General features: G+C 40.2%; 1 protein-coding gene and 1 pseudogene across 6 annotated transcripts in view; one reads left to right on the top strand and one right to left on the bottom strand.

Annotated features, from left to right (window-relative positions):
* PDS5B (PDS5 cohesin associated factor B) overlaps positions 1-11,458 on the bottom strand; it is a 189,788-nt gene that overhangs the window by 161,446 nt on the left and 16,884 nt on the right. The window lies entirely within an intron of this gene.
* LOC116562293 lies at positions 2,940-4,048 on the top strand (annotated as a pseudogene).

Genomic DNA, 11,458 nt, shown 5'->3' with positions numbered 1-11,458 from the left:
GTCAACATGGTGAAACCCCGTCTCTACTAAAACTACAAAAAATTAGCTGGGCATGGTGGTGCGTGCCTGTAAACCCAGCTACTCGGGAGGCTGAGACAGGAGAATTGCCTGAACCCAGGAAGCGGAGGTTGCGGTGAGCCGAGATCGCGCCATTGCACTCCAGCCTGGGTAACGTGAGTGAAACTCTGTCTCAAAAAAAAAAAAAAAAACATAGAATTATAAAGCATACAGAAGCCATCACAAAATAATTTGAAGATTCAAATTATCAGAATTTTTTTAAATTTATATTAACTATTAACATGAAAATAACAAAAACTGATAGACCCAGAGGGACAAATCAGCATGTCCACCAACACAGTACCAAAGTTTTTTTTTTTTTTTTTGAGACGGAGTCTCGCTCTTGTTACCCAGGCTGGAGTGCAATGGCGCAATCTCGGCTCACCACAACCTCCGTCTCCTGGGTTCAGGCAATTCTCTTGCCTCAGCCTCCTGAGTAGCTGGGATTACAGGCACGTGCCACCATGCCCAGCTAATTTTTTGTATTTTTAGTAGAGACGGGGTTTCACCATGTTGACCAGGATGGCCTCGATCTCTTGACCTCGTGATCCACCCGCCTCGGCCTCCCAAAGTGCTGGGATTACAGGCTTGAGCCACCGCGCCCAGCCGAGTACCAAAGTTTTAACACACTTTTTCCACTACCGATAGATTATACACCAGAAAAACTAGAAAAGACATAGAAGACTTAAACAAGATAATTAACAAGTATGCTTTGTTGGTCATTTACAGAGCTTTGTACCCTTACACAGTCTTTTCAAGCACACATATGACATTTACAAAAACTAATGACAATCTGGGTACATAAGCCATGTCTCAAGAAATTCAAAATAATCCAAATCTCACCCACCATGTATTCCTTACTAAAGTATAATTAAGTCAGAAAAAAAACAAGTCATTTCTATATTAGGAAATGTAAAAACACACAAATAATTATAACTGAGTAGTAAAGAAAATAATATATATAAAGCTTGTAGGAATTAGGAAAAGTGGTATAGTAAGGGAAATTTATAGCCTTAAATGTTTATACTGAAAAGAAGAAAGGTTAATGCAAATAAGCTAAGCATCAAACTAAAGCGAGGAAAAGAAATTAAGAATAAAGTAAGAATGAATTCAGAGAACAGAGAAAGAAGATAAAAAAGAGCAGAAATTAGTTAGTTAAATAAGAGAATGCATCTAAATAGCCCAAAATTAGCAAGTCTCTAGCGAGGCTGATCTAGGGGGGAAAAAAAAAAAAACTAACATTGGGGGAAAAAATGAGACGTTAAATATAAATACAAAGATTAAAAGATATTGAAAGAATGATAAAGAATAGTTCAAACCAGAGACTGGCAAATTTTTTCTTAAAAGACCAGACAGTAAATGTTTTTGGCTTGGGGCTCATACCTTCTGTCATAACTACTCATCTCTGCATTTATAGCACTAAAGCAACCAGACAATATGACTAGGTGTGGCTATATTCCAATAAAATTTTATTTAGAAAAAGAGGCAGACAGCCTGGGGCCACAGTTTGCTGAATCCTGCTTTATGCCAATAAATTTGCTATTTTAGATGATATTTCCTAGAAAAAAAATATAATTAACAAAATTATTCAAGAAGAAATTTAAAACCTGAATAGAGTAGTAATCATTAAAGAAACTAAGTTAAAATCTTCCCAAAAAGAAACATCAGGCTTGATGAGTTGTTCTAAATTTTCAAAGAACAGAAGTGTCTCCATCTTATACAAACTATTCCAGAACACAGAAACAAAGAGAACACTTTCCACCTTCACTTTTTTTTTGAGACAGGGTCTGGCTCTGTTGCCCAGGCTGGAGGACAGTGGCACAATATCGCTCACTGCAAACTCTGCCTCCCAGAATCAAGTGATCATCCCACCTCCGCCTCCCGAGTAGCTGGGACTGCTACAGGCACACACCACCACACCCAGCTAATTTTTTTATGTTTTGTAGGGATGAAATTTTGCCATATTGCCCAGGCTGCTCTCAAACTCCTCAGCTCAAGCAATCTGCCCACCTTGGCCTCCCAAGATGCTGGGATTACAGGCATGAGCCACTGCACCTGGCCATTCCATCTCTTTCAATGAAGCAAGTATAAATTTGACATGAAAACTCATAAACATACATAGATTAGCCAGATAATTCCAGCAATGTATTTAAAAAGACAACTGTACCACAGGGCTAACAGAATTTTCCACAAAAATGGAAATGTTCTGTAATTTCTGCTTTTCCAATATTATAGCCATAACCACAATTAGCACTTGAAATACGGCTAGTGGTTACTATGTTGGCCAGTGTAACTATATCACAATCGACCTTGGTTTATTCTAATAATGCAAGGTTGGTTTATTATCAGAAAAATTTATTATCATTCACTACACCACCAGATAGAAAGAAGAAAACTATGTTAACAGATGTAGAAAACAGTACCCATTTGCTAACAACATGAAAAAGAACATGTTTATCTGACACAGGTTATCTACCAAAAATTAACAATAAACATCATTCTTAATGTTGAAACACATCAAGCATTTCCTCTAAAGCTAGAAACAATCAAAATCCCATTATCACTACCACTTTTTAGCAGTCACCAAAGGACCCTGGCCAGCACTAAGAAAAGAAAAAGAAATCAAGAACATAAGGACTGGAAAGAAACTATAGTCTCATTACTTGCAGGTGATAGTAATGTCTATACAGAAAGACAAAAAGTATTATGAAAATTAAAGCTTAGCAAGGTGGACCAAAAAATCTGTTTGATTTCCATACACCAGCCAAAGCAGCTGAAAATGTAATTTTAAATCAAAGTTTATTATAAGATACATTTTTAAAAATCTAACCAGGCGGCCCCAGACACAGGCTTCCCGCAGCAGCACCCTCGGCCCACCCGCTGTGCCACTGCCCCGACCCCCCAGCTCTGGGGGACAACGAGGGAGCAGTGGAAGGGGCACTGCTCCTCGGGCATTACTTAAGAGATGCCACACCGTTCCTCCCACCCGCCGGCCCTCCCTCTCTCCCACCTGGACCCGCCAATTCTCTGCCAGAGGGACAGCTGGCCCAGTATGTCAAGACCTCTGACCACTAGATCCCCTGAATCTCCACTGAACAACCAAGGCATCCCTACTCCAGCACAACTCACAAAATCCAATGCGCCTATCCACATTGATATGGGCAGCCACATGTACACCAGCAGCCTGGCCACCCTCATCAAATACTCTGAATCTACAACAGGAAGACTTTTTGATGGTATGGAGCCCCCTGTTTTAGACAGTCTCAAACAGCACTATTTCATTGACAGAGATGGTGAGATGTTCAGATATACCTTGAATTTTCTACGAACATCCAAACTCCTCAATCTGATGATTTCAAGGACTATACTTTACTATATGAAGAGGCAAAATATTTTCAGCTTCAGCCCATGTTGCTGCAGATGGAAAGATGGAAGCAGGACAGAAAAATTGGTCACTTTTCAAGGCCCTGTGAGTGCCTCATCGTGCATGTGGCCCCAGATCTCAGAGAAAGGATCATGCTAAGCGGTGACAAATCCTTGATAGAAGAAGTATTTCCAGAGATCGGCAATGTGACGTGTAACTCTGTCAATGCAGGCTGGAATCACGACTCGATGCACGTCATCAGGTTTCCACTAAATGGCTACTGTCACCTCAACTAAGTGCGGGTCCTCAAGAGGTTGCAGCAAAGAGGATTTGAAATTATGGGCTCCTGTGGGGGAGGCGTGGACTCATCCCAGTTCAGCAAATATGTCCTTCAGTGGGAACTGAGGCAGGCACCCCACGTACCCTCCGTCATCCAGACAAAGCAAGAGCCTCTGGACTAAGCAGACATATTTATTATGCAAAAAGGAAAACACACACAACCAGTAACTCAAACAAAAAAAGGGACATATATGTGCAGTTGGGACAGCAAACCAAGTCCTGGACCTAAAATTGAATAAAAGACACATTTATATCCAATAGTGACCACACCTGTATTCCTGGGAACAACTGGAATAGTGATATCCCGAAGGTGCAAAATATATATATATACATATGTGTCAAAAGGTAGGAAATAGAAAAAAGAGGAAAAAAAGGTGATAGCTGCAGCTAGTGCTGTGATGGCCAAGTGTCCTGGGCCTCCCTCCTGAGGCCTCTGACCAATAAACAAGCCATGAGTGGTGAGGACACAGTCTCCTTCCAGTTTCCATTGCCAACAGCCATCTGTTATTTCTTTTTCCTTTGTCTTTCCTTTTCCTTTTTTTAAAAAAAAAAAAAAAAACACCTTGAATAGAGTTTCTCTGTATATGGAGGTTCCATGTCTCTCTTTATGCAGGGACCAGGCAGGACTTCAGAAAAACCCTCATGAGCACACTGCATTGGAAAGATGTTAGATGTGAAATTTTAAATGTAGTTTGTACAGAAGTTACGCTTTTTTGTCCGCCTCACAGATGTGAACTTTACTTTGTTTTCAAACTGATCAGTTTTGCTAAGGGGCCAAAATTATTCCTTGTTAGAATTGCTCCAGTTCAAGTTTGCTGCTTTCCTACAATTTTTCAAATTTTATAATGTATTAAATACAAGACACTCTGTTTAAAAAATAAGGTCTTAAGAAGAATAAAAAAGAGAAAAAAATAAGGTCTGTGTGAAACACACATGTGGGTGTAAGTCTGGATTAAAATGAAATTTTTCTTTTTGGGGGGAAAAAAAAAAAAATCTAACCCGTGCTGGGTGCAGTGGCTCATGCCTATAATCCCAGCACTTTGAAAGGCTGAGACGGTTAGAAGTTTGAGACCAGCCTGACCAACACATGGTAAAACCCTGTCTCTACTAAAAATACAGAAATTAGCTGGGCGTGGTGGCAGGCCCCTGTAATCTACTCAGGAGGCTGAGGCAAGAGAATCGCTTGAACCCAGGAGGCAGAGGTTGCAGTGAGCCAGATCATACCATTGCTCTACGGCCTGGGTGACAAGAGGAAAACTCCGTCTAAAAAAAAAAAAAAACTAACCAAAGATGTCTTCGACCTACACGGAGAAAATTATTACATTTTTGGGGCCATGTAATGTTTTAGTCAGCAACAAGCCATATATAATGGTGGTCTCATAAGATTATAAGAGAGAGAGAAAATTCCTATCATTTAGTGACATCATAAACCATCATATCATACTTTATTTTTTTAAATAAATTTAACATAGCCTAATTGTACAGTATTTATGAAATCTACAGTAGTATACAGTAATGTCCTAGGCCTTCACATTCACTCACCACTCACTCATTGACTCATCCAGAGAAACTTCCAGTTGTGCAAGTTCCATTCATAAGTGCTCTACATTTTTTATCTCTTATACTGTATTGGTACTGTACCTTTTCTGTTTGGATACGGTACCACTGTGTTACAATTGCCTATGGTACTCAGAACAGTAACATGCTGTACAGATTTTTGGCCTAGGAGCAATAAGCTACACAGTATAGCCTATGTACACCCTACCATGTTCACATAATGAAGAAACTGACTAACGAAGCATTTCTAGAATGTACCCCTGTTGTTAAGAGACATGTAACTCTACTATGTTTATATCATAAAGATGCTCAATATCATAAAGATGTCAACTTTCCCCCAACAGCGTACCTCAAAGACCTTAGCACCAAATTTTTAAGTCATTTGGATATCCAAAGAGCCAAAAAAACTTCTGAAATACAAGGTAGGAGGATTTGCCCTACCAGATAGTGAGACTTGTATAAAGCTATAATAATTAAGGCACTGTGGTATGACAGTGAAGACAATCAGGCCGCAAAACAGAACTCAGCCCAGAAACAGACACACATGTATATGAAAACTTGATTATGAGAGAGTTCGTTCTGCACATCACTGCAGAAAAGATGGACTCTAAAAAACGGGGTTGTGAAACTATCCTTATAGCAAAAAATAAATTTCAATCCCTGTTCCACTACTGGTGGAGAAAAAAGAAAAAAAAAAGCATCCCCAGCAGACTGAAATGAAAGACAAAGCTTTAAAACAGGAGATTATTTTTATTACCTAAGTTTGAAGAGATGACTTCTTAAACAAAAGTAAATATAAATAAATACATGAATGCCCATGTAAACCAAAAAAGACCTTACTGCATTAAGACTATTTTTCACAAGACACCAAAAAAAGTGAAATTATTAACTTCAACAAGAGAGAAGGTACATGAGGGATATGTTCCAAGACCACCATCCCCAAAACATACAGTACTGCACCCTATATACACATTTTTTTTCTACACAGTAATGAGCTAGCAGTATTACACTGGACGGATAACTGGACAAAGGAATAATTTACGTCCTGGACAGGATGGAGCAGAATGGCACGTGATTTCATCATGCCACTGAGAACAGTGGGCACCTTAAAACAGGAATTAAATCTAACTATTTTCCACTTAATATTTTCAGACCATGGTTGACCACAGGTAACTGAAATCACTGAAAGAAAAACCTCAGGTAGGACTACTGTATCTGCAACTCACAAAACTGATTTTTTTTTTTTAATTAGTGAATTCAAATTAGTAGAATGTGTCCCCTCCAAAATTCTGATGTTGAAACTTAACCAATGTTATAGCAGTATTGTGACGCTGGGGCCTGGGTGATCAGGCCACGAGGGCTTCTCCCTTATGAATGGGATTAGGCCCTTATAAAACCGGCTCCTAGCAGCCAGAGTTTGGCTATCTGGCCCTTCCACCTTCCTTCCATCATATGAGAAAACAGCATTATTCACTGCTTAATGTTTATGGGGACACATTCAAACCATAGCAAAGGACACTGGCTAAGAGATGCAGGGTTTCTTTTGAGGGTAATGAAAACATTCTAAATTGATTGTAGTGATGGATATACAACTCTGTCAATATACTAAACCACTAAGCTGTACAGCTTTTAAATTAGTGAATTATACAGTATTATATCTAAATAAAACCATTCTTAAAAACAGTGTTGCCCGGGCACGGTGGCTCACGCCTGTAATCCAAGCACTTTGGAGGCCAAGGCGGGCGGATCACCTGAGGTCGGGAGTTCAAGACCAGCCTGACCAACATGGTGAAACTCTGTCTTGAAAAAAGAAAAAATAAAAAACAGTGTTGGTCAGGCACGGTGGCTCTGTAATCCCAGAACTTTGGTAGGCCAAAGCAAGTGGATCACCTGAGGTAAGGAGTTCGAGACCAGCCTGACCAACATGGTGAAACCCCATCGCCACTAAAAATACAAAAAAAATTAGCTGGGCATGGTGGCTGGCACCTGTTATCTCAGCTACTAGGAAGACTGAGGCAGAGAATCGCTTGAACCTGGGAGGCGGAGGTTGAAGTGAGCCAAGATCACGCCATTGCACTTCAGCTTGGGCAACAGAGCGAGACTCTGTCTCAAGAAAATAAAAATTAAAAAATGAAAAACAATATGATAAATGCTATAATAAAGGCATATACCAATGCAGGTAAAGATTCCGGGTGTCCGAATATGTGTGCACTGAGGTAAGGAAAACTCCCTGAGAAATCACACCAATTAAATCTTTAAAAAGATGCACAGTCTGAAAGTCTGCCAATAGAACAAATCCAGGCAGATTTTATATGAAATTAAAAGTACTGAATAAGAGCGTATTCAACAGCTTCATATAGCCAGAACTCAGAAATTCTGTTGAAAAGTAAAGATTCGGTATATATCCAAAGGATTATAAATCGTTCTACTATAAGGACGCATGCACACGAATGTTCGCTGCAGCACTGTTTACAATAGCAAAGACCTGGAACCAACCCAAATATCCATCGATGATAGACTGGACAGGGAAAATGTGGCACATATACACCATGGAATACTATGCAGCCATAAAAAACCATGAGTTCGTGGCCTTTGTAGGAACATGGATGGACCTGGAAACCATCATTCTCAGCAAACTGACACAAGAACAGAAAATCAAACACCGCATGTTCTCACTCATAGGTGGGTGTTGAACAACAATGAGAAAACATGGACACAGGGAGGGGGGCATCACACACTGGGGTCTGTCGGGGGGACACAGGGGAGAGACAGCAGGGGTGGGGAGTTGGGGAAAGATAGCATGGGGAGAAATGCCAGTTACAGGTGATAGGGAGGAAGGCAGCAAATCACACTGCCACATGTGTACCTATGCAACAATCTTGCATGTTCTTCACATGTACCCCAAAACCTGCAATGCAATAAAAAAAAATAAAAAGCTTAACTTCAAAAAAAAAAATAGAAAAGTAAAGATTCTGCTGGAGAGGGAAGCAGACACAGATGTATCAGGAACCTTGAATGATCAAACTTATTTTTTCTGGCAGACAGTGGGAAGTTAACAAAAAGGGGAGGTAACGGGGACCAGGCACAGTGGATCAAGCTTGTAATCCCAGCACTTTTGGAGGCTGAGATGGAAGGATCACTTGAGTCCAGGAGTTCAAGACCAGCCTGGGCAATGAGGCAAAACCCTGTCTTCACAAAAAATACAAAAAAAATTAGATGGGAGTGGTGGCATGTGCCTGCAGTCCCAGCTACTCAGGGGGCTGAGGGAGGACAATCACTAGAGGCCAGGAGGCAGAGGCTGCAGTGAGCCAAGTTCGTGTTATTGGACTCAGGCCTGGGCAACAGAGCAAGACCCTGTCTCAAAAAAAAAAAAAAGTTTTAACCAAAAGAATAAAATGATCAAATGTCTTTCACAGAAACTATTTTAACACTTACTGAAGGATGGAGTAGAAGACAAGACTGGAATTGGGAGACCAGTTAGGAGGCTACTACACTAATGAATGAAAAATCATAATAAGGACCTCAAGTAAACTGAAAGCAACAGGCATACAGAAGGATTTGAGATAATAGAAAAAGTAAATTTAGTGACTAATTGAAGAAAGAAGAAAAGAAATCAGTGAATGAAAATGAGAAATGAGGTAAAACCTCAGATGCTGATTTCGGAGTAACCAACATATAACGGAAGCCATGGAAATGAAGACTATGCAGAAAAGGCTTAGAAAGGAGGTGGAAAAAAAAAAAACAAAATCCTGTGGCGTAGTTTTTCTCCAACTGAAATGCCCCATTTGTAAACAATTCACATAAGTAAAATTCATAATTATAATATTAGAGAACTTAACCATAAAGATTAATACCACTTTATGAAAAAAAAAAGATGGCTCTAAGAAAAAAAGTGTGGTAATTTTAGCCTCACTTAAACTTTTCAATAAGAAAGGTTTTAAAAGGTCTGAACTAAAGGCAGCATGGTATAGCACTAAGAGGAGAGGAGTAACACTGAGCATCTACCCAGTGCTCAAAATTCTAACCACTTAATACGTATTAATTCATTTCACCCCTACCAACAACTCTGAGGTGAGGCACAAAGAGGTTACATAATTTGCTTTCCTGAGAGTGAGGCACAAAGAGGTTACATAATTTGCTCAAGGCTGTACAACTAGTAAGGGGAGAGGCAGGACTCAAACACAGCAAAGTTCCAGAGTCCACATTTTTAACTGCTATGCTATCTCTCAAAGGAAAAAATTAGATTTTTAAAGCCAAAAAAAACAAATTTTTGGTTCAAATGTTGGATCTACTAAATTGTATTGCCATTAGCATAGAAAGGTATTCTCACTTCTCTTGTGTTTTTTATTTCTTTTTTTCTTCCCATCTCCACAATTTTAGCCTCTGCTAAAGATCTTAGTTCCCAAGGAAGAAACACCAAGAGATGTAGCAATGGTTCCATTAAACTGTAAGTTAAGACTTCCACCCAGCCACTTTGGGCTCTTCATGACTATTAACCAACAACAACAAAAAAAAGATGATTACAGAACTGAATAGAGTGACTGATCTTGCTATCAAGGGGAAACTGGGTTGCTACTACACAAGGGGGCTAACAAAAAGTATGTCTGGAATGCAGGAGTTCCTCTGGGACACCACTTAGTATTTCCACGGACTGTGGTCAAAATCAGTGGAAACAATCCAGGCAGGACTGCTAATGGTCCAGAATTATAGAATGAATGAATGAATGAATGCAAGCAAGCAAGCAGGCAAGCAAGCTTGGGTTACCTCACCAGGCAAGAAACCACAACTAACTGAGTTGCTAGCCAAAGACAGAGGGAACATGCGATGGCAGAGGAAGAAGGTAATTACACATAAAAACTACAAGCATATAACTTGATGCAGAAGTAAGAACTCTAAGTATTTTCCTCTAATTTTAATGTAAAAAAAATTATGTATATAATTAACCGATTTACTCTTTTCTCTCCTTTTCTACAACCATCTAGTAGTAGCTAGCCTCATATTTCAGTATTTAAATTAAATACAAAACGTGACTTAGGTAAAAGAAAAAGTAATCCAACAACGGATAAAGGGATTTGGATCCTCTCTTAAGGAGAGGATTTATGTGTTATTTGAACTAAGGATAGTTGCATTATGCACAGTAAAAGTATAATTTTTCCAACTGTCGTTATTTGCAAATTAAATATGATCAAAAGAGGTGTGCAGCTGGGTGCAGTGGCTCACACCTGTAATCCCAGCACTTTGGGAGGCCAAGGCAGATGGATCAAAAGGTCAGGAGATCAAGACCATCCCGGCCAACATGGCAAAACCCCCGTCTCTACTAAAAATACAAAAATTAGCTGGGCGTGGTGGCGAGCGCCTGTAATCCCAGCTACTCGGGAGGCTGAGGCAGGAGAATAGCTTGGACCAGGGAGTTGGAGGTTGTAATGAGCCAATATCATGCCGCCCAGCAACAGAGCAAAACTCCGTCTCCAAAAAAAAAAAAAAAAGCCGGGCGCAGTGGCTCACACCTATAATCCCAGCACTTTAGGAGGCTGAGGCAGGCGGATCATGAGGTCAGGAGATCAAGACCATACTGGCCATGGTGAAACCCCATCTCTACTAAAATACAAAAAATTAGCCAGGCGTGGTGGTGCGCACCAGTAGCTCCAGCTACTCAGGAGGCTGAGGCAGGGGAATCCCTTGAATCAGGGAGACGATGGTTGCACTGAGCTGAGATCATGCCACTGCACTCCAGCCTGGCAAAAGAGCAAGACTCTTGTCAAAAAAAAAAAAAAGAGGTGTGCATAGATGCCATGGTGACAAGGGAGTGAACTGTGAGGGCTTTAGATTGTATCAATTTAGCTAGGTTGCAACTACCCTTCTCTAAATTCTGTTATGTGAATGGGTGTGAGTTAGGGTTTGCCTCAAAAGCAATTTCCATGAGATTTAGAAGACAAAAGTGAAGCAGTAGCCGTGTTTGTGTTCAATAAATCAACATAAGATCAGGCACTGCCACATTCTCACCTGTTGTGATGGATCTTTTGGCTCACCTTCAGTGGCATGGGGTAGCAAGTGGGCTCACAGCTCCTCTAGTGCCTATCAGATCTCATTCTCCAATTTCTCCAAAAAGTCCTGGTACCAGTTTGTGTGCAGTTCCATGGT

This window comes from Sapajus apella, unplaced genomic scaffold (genome assembly GCF_009761245.1).
Source record: "Sapajus apella isolate SASKATOON/1434 unplaced genomic scaffold, GSC_monkey_1.0 scaffold32, whole genome shotgun sequence".
NCBI lineage: Eukaryota > Metazoa > Chordata > Mammalia > Primates > Cebidae > Sapajus > Sapajus apella.
Note: the sequence above shows the minus strand (reverse complement) of the source record. Positions and strands in the feature narration are given on the sequence as shown.